This window comes from Xenopus laevis, chromosome 6S, assembly GCF_017654675.1.
Source record: "Xenopus laevis strain J_2021 chromosome 6S, Xenopus_laevis_v10.1, whole genome shotgun sequence".
Classification (NCBI taxonomy): Eukaryota; Metazoa; Chordata; class Amphibia; order Anura; family Pipidae; genus Xenopus; species Xenopus laevis.
This window is the reverse complement of record NC_054382.1, coordinates 98,747,154-98,760,314: the sequence shown is the minus strand read 5'-3', so window position 1 is coordinate 98,760,314 and position 13,161 is coordinate 98,747,154.

The window sequence follows — 13,161 nt, the reverse complement described above, 5'->3', positions numbered from 1 at the left end:
CCCACTGTGTCCCACCGGCCCAGTCCAACCCTGCCCCACCCATTCTTATACTATAAACTATTAAGTTTTAAAGGACAAGGAAAGTCTCATAAAAACCTTGAAACCTCAGAAAGGCATACGTCAATGCTATAAAATCTCCTATAGTTTCCACTATCTGTCTGTTAAAATGCCACCATTTATAAAAAATAGAGTTACAGAAAAAGCCCATGATGCAGATACCCTGCTCTAAGTCCAAGACCAGGAGCATGCGCAGAAATCCAATTCATCAATGCACCTTTTTACATTGTGAACAGGAGCGATTGCATACTGTGACCTCAACACTTACTAGGATTGCCATCTTTTCCCCCTGGGAGACCGGGCAGGGGGAGGGGCCGTGATGTTGAGGGGGCAGGGCCGCAACATCGGGGGCGGGTCTATGACGCAACAATTGCCTGATCGCGGTGTCAACCTTGGGGAATCCTGCTTGGTTTTCCTTATTTCAAAATACCGGGCTGGCAACCCTAACTCTTACTCAGTGCAGACCAATAGCAACAGAGTATCATGTTTGCTACGGTGATATGCAGTGAAACCAGGAAGTTATACACTGATTGGCATGTGCTTTTTACAGAATTCTACTCTGTGCCTAACAATGTGTATTCCTGCCTCCCTCCCTGGCTTGCCTTCAGCCTTTTGCAAATCACAATGCATATCCCAAATTGTAAGCAGCTGTGCTGTTTATTATATGGCAGCCTTCTTGATGACGTATGGAGCGCAAACAGAGCAGTCACAGTTCTACATATCAGAAAGCACCACATGAGTGGCATTTCATTACACAAAGTTAGTGATCACCTACAGCATGGGGGCGTCATTAAAGGGTTACTCCGGCTTCCAAACCAAAATTTGATAAAGAGGCCCACATACCACAGAAACCCCTAATATACCCATCACAGTTACCTATTTCTTCCAAACGTATGAATAAATGCTATTTTCTATGCTGAAATCCAGCTGATTATCAGTTCTTCTCATTCTGTATCATTTGAAATCCTGGCAGGGAATGAGGGACTAAACACTGATGTTACAAATTGTAACAACTTCTCCTCAGCTTACAGACAGCATGCAGGAACTACATTACCCACAATGCATTGCACTATGATGTTCCTTTCCTTTTGTGCAGGGAATTGTGGGAATTAGAGGATGCAGACAGCTGGCTGTTGATACAAAAAAACAGTAGTCAGCCAGCTCAGCAAAGTAGTCAGACAAATCAGCAGGAGAGCTGGGGGCTAGGCTTAGGGAATTGTTTCAAGCCATTAAAAATCATGAAAAGTCTGCATATTCTTTAATTGATGTATAGTGCAAAGTTGCTTGAAATTATGTTTACTTTTAAAAAAGCTTAAGTTATGTTTGTGTGGAGTTATAGACTTGGGCTAAAGGGTTTCCTTGTCCTTTAATGTTTCCCAAACCTAAATATATCAATCTGCTGGTAGAGAAAGAAATAGGGAGAATGTCTTGTATATATTCACATCAACAGAAACATTGTGATATTACTAAGCATTACCAGTATATGACAGGATACAAATACTGTGGGAGTGCCGTTTTCACATATCAGTATACAATACTAATATAACATTAACTTTGTTAAACTTACACATTCAGATGGAAGCTACCAATGATGCAGTCACTTTAACAAAACATATTACAGGTAAGTGTCATAAATAACAACCCATAGCGTTCTAACTAGGGTTGATTTTTTTTTTGGGGGGGGGGTAGAACACAGTCACTTCTGTATAGAATGCAGGTTAACATCAGATGACGTGCAGCCTTGGCATGTCCACCTGCTGATGTATCTCCCCTTCACCATGTCTCTGCACTGATCACACTGTTCTCAGACACAAGGGGGGATACTGGTGCGAAAACACATCACTATAGATTTTCTTGGCTTCTCTTCACGACACAGCTGCTGAAATACCAAACTGGAAAGCTGCTGAACAGAAGGCTAAACTGAAAAATAAATACAAAAAATTAAAGAACAATTGCTGATTGTCCCAGAATATCAATGTTTACAGCATACTAAAAGTTAATTGAAATGAGAATCATAGGCTGTTGGCTACCAAGAATATTTTCTGGCCAGGGTCCATCTAAAAACTATGGTCCCCAGGGTCCTTTGATTCCTGTCTTGCCCTAAAACCAGTTGCGGTAACATGGTTTGTCCGGTAAATAAAATGACGTTTTTAAAGCTGCAAAAAATCATTTTATTATGGTGGCCCTGTCCTGAGGAAATATGTTCATTATATATATAACAGTTGTGAAAAAATGCATAGATATACAATTTCATACGAAATACAGAATCAATTTTCATTGAATTAAATCAAGCAGGCAGTAAATCTTGTTTAGTCATTTTGAAAGGCTTCAGCTTTGAGTGACTGCACTGTTAGTTTAGTGAATACAAAGGATTTGGAGTATAGGATTAATGACTAAACATCTTGTGACCTCTTACACAGAAGTGTAAGCACCCGTTCACCTGGGTTTTTCCCCTTTTATTTCCTTATCCGGCAGCAGCAGGGAAGGACTACAGGTCTCAAAGGCAACACCTTGAATGCCTTGTGTGAATGCCTTGTGTGTACTTTTCAAAGCTGGCCAGAGACCAAATCACATAATTATAGGACTCGTTTTTTTCCCACTAAGCAATCATGCAGGAGAGACATCCACCCACTAACAATGGCATCAGCAATGACCTCATTCAGGTAATGTGATCTGGCACCTGGGTGTGTCACCTGAATGGAAGGCACGGCCTTTACACCTGCACATACATTCACATACCAGGAACAGAAATTCTGCTATTAAGGAGATTTGTGTGCCTTAGGAGCTTTTGAGACAGGATTTCAGCAACATGCAGAGTTTTGGTTGCAGAGATTGCCTACATTATACACTCACATTGGGCAAATAATACACAGCACTAATAAACTGCAGAATGTTTGAAGGAAATGTACGGGCAGAGAGAAAAACTTAAGAAAATAAATCAGCATTTAAAAAAAAAGTTCAAAATGGATTTTGAATGAAATGTACATATTTTAGTATATTTCAGCAGGCTCTCTCTCTCTCTCTCAATCCATGTTCATTAAATTAAAAAAAAGCATGGTGGTGCATAATGCCCACTAACAGTAAGAGGAAAATACATTCCAAGTTGTTCGTATGGATTTGGTCTCAAAGAGGTGAATTTAAAGGGCAGTGGGCAGGTGTAGTTCACCTTTAAATAACTTTTAGCATAATGCAGACACTGATATTCTGAGACAATTTGAAGTCGGTCTTCATTTTGTAGTTTTTCAGCTATTTAGCTTTTTGTTTAGCAACTCTACAATTTGCTTCAGCAGCTGTGTGATAGTTAGGGTCTTAGTAACCCTAGCAACTGCGCCAGTGTTGGACCGGCCCACCTGAATACTCCAGGAAAACTCCCAGTGGGCCCAGGCGTCAGTGGACCTCTTCCTTCTAACCATTTGGCCTATTTCATGGTCATTTTCTATTTCTTTATGGGAACAAAGAGGCTTAATAATGGAAGAATAGAGTATAGTATGTAGAGAAAAGAGACTAGGAAAATAAAGAGGTTGAGTGAGGAGAGGAGGTATAATAGTTTGGAAAGTGGGTCCACAGTCTAAGGTTTTCTGGTGGGCCCCTGGCATCCCAGTCCGACACTGAACTGCACAGTGGTTTTAACAGGAGATAGGAATATGAATAGGAGAGAGCCATTAGAGAAAGATAAGCAGCAAAACATAATAAAAAAAATTGTATGGGGCAATAGTTTTTGGCTGCTTGGTCAGTGACACCCCCATTTGAAAGTTGGAGAGAGGCAGAAGCTGAAATCAAATATTTCAAAAACGATAAATAATGAAGAATAATTACAATGTTGCTAAGAATCAGGCATTCAATAACATACTAAAAGTTAACTTCAAGATGAACCCACCCAAAATTTCCCCATGCCATTTATATTGGTTTTCCATTAGTAAAGTGGAACATTATACTACAACAACTCGATAAGGTGCATAATTAATGCTAAACCAATTTATCTGGATAAATGAAGTTCCAAACTTAATGTAGGTCTCCTCAGAAAAAGGTTGATAACCATTGTTGTATGATATCTGTGACTAAAGGCCCATGCAGGAGCTATATTAACCTAATGAATTCACCATTAATATTACCGACAGATGGGAAGCATACTGTATATACTACATGGAGTGAATCACACAAAGACTTATCAATGCATTTAACTGCCCTTATTTGCATAGATACTTCCAGTTTTTGACTGGTCCAGGATATGCTTCAGGTATTTTAAAACTGCTCAACAGCCCTAAAGTATTTCATTGTTCCCATTACCAGAAAGTCTGCTCATAAAGCACTGTTTAAAATCTCATTAAAATGACAGCAATCCTACCATGTGACTTGTCATGTTTGGGGGTGTGGTACATGATTATCCATTTTAGAACAAGGTTTATGTGACACACCAGCCCAGCAACAAACGCCTCCACACAAATAACTTACAAAAGTCAACAACTATGCACAAGAAGAATTTTAGTGTATCCATGTAGTAATTAGAGGTTAATATTTTGCACATATAATCAGTAGAAAGCATGATCTACTATAAGGGTTAGTTCACACGAGGAGATTCGGGGAGATTTTGTCGCCTGGCGACTAATCGCCTCAACTTCTGGGGGACAATCTCCCCGAACTGCCTCCTTGTGTCTTCCCATCCACTATAGTGAAAAGTCGCCTGCACCAAGGCACACGCAGCGCAGCGTTTTCAGAAGTCGCCCGAAGTTTCCTTGTGAGGCAACTTCAGACGACTTCTGAAAACGCAGCGCCGCATGTGCTTTAGCGCAGGCGACTGTCCATTATAGCGGATGGGAAGACACGAGGAGGCAGTTCGGGGACAAAATCTCCCTGAATCTCCTCGTGTGAACTAACCCTAAAACTGTAAAACTCCTCAAAAGAATAATTCCTAACTACGTACAGATTTAATCAGAAGTTAAATGAGTAATAAACCCTAAACATGAATATGGTTTAAAATACATATGGAACTTATTGCACCAGCCTAAAATTTCAGCTTGTCAATAGCAGCAATGATCCAGGACTTGAAACTTGTCGCAGGGGGGTCACCATCTTGGAAAGTGTCTGCGACACTCACATGCTCAGTGGGCTCTGAGCAGCTGTTGAGAAGCTAAGCTTAGGGCTCGTCACAAATTATCAAGCAGAAAATGAGGTTGGTCTGTAATATAAGCTGATGCTACAGGGCTGATTATTAAAGTTTGGTGCTAGTTGCACTGGTTTCTGTGATGCCATGTAGTAATTATCTGTATTAATTACTAATCAGCCTTATATTGTGACATTTATATTCTATGTGTACTGTATATTGTGAGTGGGACCCTAAGCTCAGTAAGTGACAGCGGCACAGAGCATCTGCAGTGAATCAGCAGAAAAGAAGATGGGGATCTATTGGGGCATCTTTGGAGACACAGATCTTTACTGCTAAAGGGCTGTGGTTGCCTTGGGCTGGTACAGAAGCCCAAAACATAATGAACAACATTTCTAGCCTACTTCTTTAGTTAAGCTTTAGTTCTTCTTTAAGAGTCTGTACATAGAGCAAAGTCTCTTAAAATGCTGGGGTAGCACCGTGTACGCGAATGGGCATGTGCACTGTCCTGCACAACTGTCGATTGCTGATGGATATGGAACAGTCCAAGATCCAGTGTCTAGGGCAGCACTGGACTTTTATACAGCACTGTCTATTGGATGACTACATTCCTTATTTCAAACAGGACACATTTTGGATTTGCAGGGCACAATCATAAAATCTTTCAATAGACATGAAGTATTTTCTCTCTTTGGTGTTAGTAGTGTTTTAATTATGAAGGACTGTTGCACTATGTGCACCTTTAGTTTGAAACTGTGTATTTGACTAAAGTAGCGCACTATACCAGACATTCTTGTTCTATAGCTTACTATCATGAATCAAAAGGATCTTGCAATTCATTTCAATCCTGTGTCCCAATATTTCTTGCAGCTGTAAAATCTGAATCCACCGATTCTGCATATGAAGCATATGTTGCTTTTTGTGTTTATTGCAGAGCCTTGGATACCTCCAAGTGCGTCAGTTGAAAGGCAAAGACAAACTGGCTCCATGTACAAACAGGAAGTATCTGCTGCTGATTCTTAAGAAAGAGAAAAGGAGAAGCAACTTCCAGTATGAAGAAAAGTGACAAGTTAGCTGACACATTTTATCTTGTCTGGGTTGTGGTACTGTGGTTACAGCTGATTTTTCTTTTTCTTGCAGTGTCAGGATGTTCACTGGACAAAGTGTTATGGGCAATGCCATATATATAAAAAAAAAGACTGAATAATCCATGAGGTAGCATCCCTTTTAGATAAAATAATGACATCAAACAGTAGAAATGTGCAAAAATATTGCATGGAGATATGCCACAAAACAAAACAACCTGTTAGCAATTATTTCAAGTAGTTTACTATGTAATAACAGGTTCACAGTCTGCATTTGGTTTACTTCAAGGGCCCCTATCATAGGAAAACTGCTCCCTCCATGGGAAATGTGGACTTATTGGTCTGAGCAAGCTATCCGCTGATCGGTATGCCTGACAGTTATCAATAAGCAGGTTTTGCCTATCCAGACAAAGGTCACACTAACATCTTCATGCGGCCCTCTCTAATCTTGGGTCACCCAATGTGGCTGATCACATGGATAGCCAAATTGGTTATGCATGTGTTTAGCAACCTAACCAAACAACTGGACTAAACATATTTTTACTTATTTTTGTAGAAATGTTTTTGAGACCTAGCAGACCTAAATAATTGCAAACAAAAACTGACAAAAAAATTACCCTTTCCACATTGAATTAAAGTGTTAGCACACCTTAAATGTAAGGCTAATGACACACAAGGAGATTTATCACCTGAAAACATACAAGGTGCTTTGTTTTAACAACGTGTCACGTATGTTAACCCACCAGAGTTTTACTTTATTGCTGGTGGGGAAAGCATTTACGGGAGATAAACGCGGGCAACAAATCCCCCTGTATGTCAGTACCCTAGGAGGGTTCATTTATCAAAAAAAAATGTGCAAACAGTGAAGTTTTTTTTCCTTTTAACATAAAGTTCCTTTCTGGTCTCTGTATGCAAAGGAAAGCCAAGTTCATCAGTAGGACATAGGTTTAACAAAATCCGTACAAGCAAAAGACAAGTAACTCAGAAACCTACACTCTCTTGGGCCTGTAAGGGATGCGCATGTACCAGATACACCATAAAGTTGCAACCAGCACACGTGTGCATAAAGAAGCTGCCTTGCACACAAATGTGTGATATTTAGCACCCGTTAGCACACTTAGTACTTGTACATAAGCCCTAAGAGAGTTTATTCATTTTGTATTTGAAGAACTTTCAAAGAAACTAAGACATTATCCCCGAGGAATGTCTTTCTTCCTCTTTATCATGAACTCAAGAGGAAGTTGGCTTCTTTACTTAAAACTGCATCTTTAGCGGTCTGCAAGTCAAGACTATTAGAAGAGGAAAATACATTTCTAAGAACGGTGCAGAACCCATATCCATGCAGATGGCTCTTCAGTTCCTAGAACACAATGAAAAAGAAACACAACTTTTTCCCCCCTAGTAAATTCCCAAATCACAGTCTGATGAGTCAACATTTTTACAATCTTGTGTGTCAATTATTTGCCTGCAGAACAAATACACTTCTAAATAATTATGTAGAGCAGATTACTAGTGTTTGTTTCCTGCTTAAAGGCCATGTAACGGCAAAAAAATAAAATCCCATTTTTACTTTCTTTAATGAAAAAGAAACCTATCTCCAATATACTTTAATTAAAAAAGTGTACCGTTTTTATAAGAAACCTGACTGTATGCAGTAAAATTCTCTCTTCATTTACTGCTGTGGATAGGAATTGTCAGACGGTTCCTAACTGCTGAGCAGGGAAACAATCATACTTATGAACAGCAGGGGGAGCACCCACCTTACTTCCCAGCCCTGCAGAACTCAAGCAGCTTTGTTTATGACAATCCCTAAGCAGCCCAGACCACACTGAGCATGTGCACAGTCTCAGTCTTGCAAAGATATTTAACAAAGTTACAAGATGGTGACTCCCTGTAGCCAACTTTGAAAGCATAAATTATTTGTTTGATTAGGCTTATTTGTAGGATTAGGCAGTAAGTTCATGTTTATATTTAGTATAGCAAATACAGCATTTCTAGCCTTATTCTATTTTAGACTTTACATGCCCTTTATATTGCTGGGGTGAAATACTCTGATAGTTGATATATGGGCGTCAAGCTACATGCAAAGCCTGCTAACTCTACCCCTATGCTCCTGGTCAAACAATCACATGGTTTAATGGAATTCAAGGTTCACAAAAAATAAATAAATAAGGTGTATACTCTGTCATCAGTGAAGTGTCACCTGCAGATTCCTTTAAAACAAATTAAAGTGGACTTTTGGCTGTTTTCCACAGGCATAAAATATGCAATACGGGCTGTGAGCCTAAGCATTGCAGAACCAAAAAAAGGGCCCTGCAATTAAAAAAAATCATAGCATTTTTGACCTCCACTCTGATACTGTATACAAAATATATGTATTTCAATAAATTAAATACAGGCAGCAGAGATGTTAAAATATCTAGAAAATTCTAGATGTATTGAACCAAGAGCTCATTTACAAAGGGGTGGTGAGGTGCAAAAAAACTGTAGCCAAGACCCATGTTTTTGTATAACTTTTCTTTAAACCAGCACTTTCATGTGTAATGTATGGTTTGGAGTGCAAAGAATTGAACCCATTTCTGAATGCTGCAAATTCCATGGTGAGTGCATCTTAGGATATTTAGAGGTCCCTTGGAGGCAGAACACATCATCCCATGACTTGGGCTGGATATGCTATTATAGGTGCAACTAGCACAATGTGCAGAACACAGAATCTGTCCCGCCTGCAAATACTGTATGTGCCATGAATCATAGTATGCATTTATCATGCATTTCATGACAATCTTCACTCCGTATAGCTGTGCTTGTCAGTGGAGTTATACACAGGAGCAAATAGGAACAGATCTGCTTTCTCCGCCTGCATATAAAACGTACAAAAGTGGACCGCGTGTCCTCAGCCATAGAAATAATTTCTATTTTGACCTTACTGGTACCACTATAAAACTTACAGTGGCTTCCTCAGCTATGGTATTTTTACATTTTCAGCAAAAGCCTTGGAACAAAGGGACTAGACCAGCTTGTTCTTCCACAAAGGATATTTTTAAAATAGTTTCCATGATCATTGGATCTTCGGTGCTGATTAATGTGAGAAAAGGAAAATAAAAGTCACTTTCAGAAAGTTTACTCAGAACATACCACTTGCATTATTGCCAGGCATTTTTCATACTGTTCAAGGCAAGGTGAAACCAACCCATCAACATTCAAAAGAAACCCCAAGAAGAACTGACCATAAAGATTAGCTGCTTTGCAACAATTTGCATCTGACATTACAAGGACTATTGATGGATATACTGCTGAATGCCCCCCCCCCAAAGAAAGAAAGGCAAGACCTTGGATTCATAAAGCAGACAGCTAGACAAATACCTTAAGCTCTGTAGCAGATAAAAAAAGGTTTTGTTTTTTTTAAATACAATGCAGTTCATGTATAACTGATGCAAAGGGACACTATGGTGCATCACAGTAGTATACTATGCATTTCTACACTAAAGCACAAAGAGAACAATTATTTCGTACACCTGTATTTATAATTTTATTTTTAACACACTGCAATAAAAAAGAATATATATCAAACATATATTACATGCAAATAATACAACCAATACAAATGATAAAGAGGACCCAGCTCAATAGAGTTTACAATCTTCAGTATATACTACTAGTGTATACAATTACTACTACTATATGTAGTTTATAACTAAACAAATCTGTCTGAGCTGACCAGGCAAAAGTAACAATTTGGTGGTGGTCAATCACATACAATATACCACCATATTGACTAACTACTTACAAACCCTGTCACAGAACATGCTATCTTGCCTGCCCTCCCTTTCTTTCCCACACAGTGCTAAACAATTTTCAGAAATCAGGCCAGAATTAAAATAAATAAGATATACCAGAGAAAAAAGTGATGGCTGGGTCGGCAGGGAAAGGCCTTGTCACGACCGGCAGGGGCGCTCCGCCAATAAGGCGAGATGAGGCACTCGCCTCAGGGGGCAGCGCCCACCTGGTTACCAGGGGCAGCAAAAATGTCGCTCCTGGTAACTAAGAGCCGAATTTCCGGTTTTCAACGCGGAAATTCAACTCTTCTACTGCAGAGCGGGCAACTGCGCACTCTGCATTAGCGACGTGGACCTACCCCGTCCCGGTCTGGAAAAGTGAGTACCGTAAAGAAGGGGGGGGGGCGGAAAAACGAAGTCCGCCTCAGGCGGCGAAATGCGCAGGATCGGCCCTGACGACCGGGACCCAATACCAGAACAAGTGCCAAGCACCCTGGTCTCGGCTCGGCTTCACCAGTAGTGTGACCACCATTGGGCTTCAGGAGGAGCCCTCAGCTTACTTGGGGGCCACCTGGACTTAACGAGAGGTGCAAGGCGAGCTGTTCTGGCTGGCAAAGGGGCACGGCTGTTAGCAGAGTCTTTTGGGCCGAAGGTCACGGTACAAATGGAGTAGGCAAGAGAAATGTCAGACAGGCTGGGTCGAGGCAGGCAGATATCAAGAATCGTCAGGCAGGCAAGGGTCAAAACCGGGTAATCAAACAGATGGGATCAGGCAGAAAGAGTAGTTGAGATGCAGGCAAAGGTCAGAGTTCGGATATCAGAATTGTCAGGAACAGGCAGGGATCAAAACCGGAAATAACAGATAAAGCTTACAGGAACAGACAGCACAAGGCTTCAGGAACAACTAGAATCAAGATTGTATCACGGGCAAGGGGCTGTACACTAAATGGCCATTAAATACCTTTCAAAATTCACGCGAAAACGTTCGCAGCGTGCCTGCGCCTTCAATAAGCGCGCAGGTGCGCCGCGCGCGCCCTAGAAACAACATGGCTCCGGCGCTGGAGCTAGGGACCAGGCGTCCCCACCGCACAGTTTCTTACAGGCCTAAGGCCAAGTTACAAGTTATATCATGGCAGTTTCCCCATTGGGTAGAAACTTAGGGTCAATCAAGAGGGTTTGAAGGAAAACAGTGGAGCTGGTATCTCTTCATACCATCTTCCCTAGAGGGAAACCAAAGGGGGATGAGCCAGAGTGAAAGCCCATAGATGGTGAGCCTTATATGTTCTGGTAAAGACTTTGAGCCTTGTAAGCTATCACTCACTAAGAAAAAAAAGGAGACCATAAAAGTGGAAGAAAATACTAGAATGAAGAAAATATGAAGGGGATGGCAGACAATGTTAAAAGAGAAAACGAAACAGAAATGAGACGAGAAAAAGAAGGGAAGTTATAATGAGACAATGGAGAAGGGAGAAGCAGAAGTAAACAACACACTCTAAATACCTAGTAATTTAAGGGCTAGATGGGTTGGGAAACACTATGGGGCAAATTTACTTACCTTCGAAGTTGCGCCAGTGTTGGCTTCGCTACACTTCGCCAGGCGTAGATTCGCCATGGTTGAGCAAATTCACGAAGTTACGCACAAGCTACCAATCGTTTGTGAAGTTGCGCTAGCGATGTTATGATCAGCGGTTCGAAGTTACGCTAGTGATCGGAAATGTGCATACGGCGTGCAGTTTAAGTACAATGGCCATATATGCAGCAGAAAACACATTACACTGCACAAGGCCAGGGAACCTTAATACATGTTTTCTAATGCCCTACACATGTGCCCACAGTATAGTTTAGGTGCCATATGTTATCAAATGTAGGGGGGAAGGGTACTGTAAAAATAAAATTTGGTCTTTTTCAGCATATCACCCTTAAAAAAGTAAAAGACGCCAGCGTTTTTTGGGACTTAGAAAAAATTTCTTTTTTTGGAGCATTCCCTATCGACTCTATTGCACTTTGCCTGGTCTGAGGTGGTGAAGTAAAGTCTGGCGCAAGAGGTAATGTTCACGAAAATCCGCAACTTAGTGAATTAGCGTAGTTACGTCCCTTCGTCAGAACGCAACTTCGCCTGGTGCAAGGGTGCGAAGTAGCGCTAGAGTAGGTCCACTTCATTAGCGAATTTACACCAGCACCCGTTAGTAAATCTGCGAAGTGGCCCTTTAGTAAATTTGCCCCTATGGGCCTTAGATGCTCTCTGCAGTTCCAGCAAGCTACCACTATGGGAAAAGTAAAGGAAAACAACAAAGTTCATAACCATGTGAGCCAGTGAACCAATGAGGGCAGGGTGTTTGTTGTCATGGGAACCCTACCTGCAATTTCCACTAGGGGACGAAACAAAAGCAAAAGCAATAGGTTAGTATAAATACTAAGAAACACAGGTGCAATAAAGATAGATCAGAAAGAATGTGAAATGTGTAGGGAGTATGGGAATATGAACTGAAGCAGATGAGAAAGATTTGACTTCCAAAGAGTTCCTGGTGCAGGGCAAAACATCCAGAGAAACGCACAGACCAGTGATGTATGATATGTGCTTCATGTTTAAAACATTGTAAGTTTTAGGACATTAATCATCCTATACTATAAACACTATTTTATCAAGACCAATGAATATTAAAATAGTGCAGTTAGATTTAGTGCATCTTCCCCTTAAAACCAGACAATTATAACTAAATCCACATACTGTGGGAGCTGATGGTTAGGCTGCATGGCTTTATGTTATCAAGGCAGTATGTAATATTTATCTTACCCGATTAAAAGCCAAACCTTAATATTAATGGTTTTAACCAAATTTTAACTATACACCAAAAAAGATTATGATGTGCTTTCAGATTTGATCCACCTACATTTCTTACTGTCTGCTTGCCCCTTTTGCTGGCCATAGACATGCAGAAATACCTTCAATATCGGTCGAACAATCGTGCGGTGCAATCTCCTAACCTACCACTAACCATTCAGATCAAATAAAGTAGTAAGATAACAGATCAGACGATGTTCAGCCCCTGACAGCAATCGTATGAAAGTTATGTCCGACAAAAGCATTGTCATACATGCAGAGATATTATCAGTAGCCGACAGAGATCTTCTAACCTGTTTG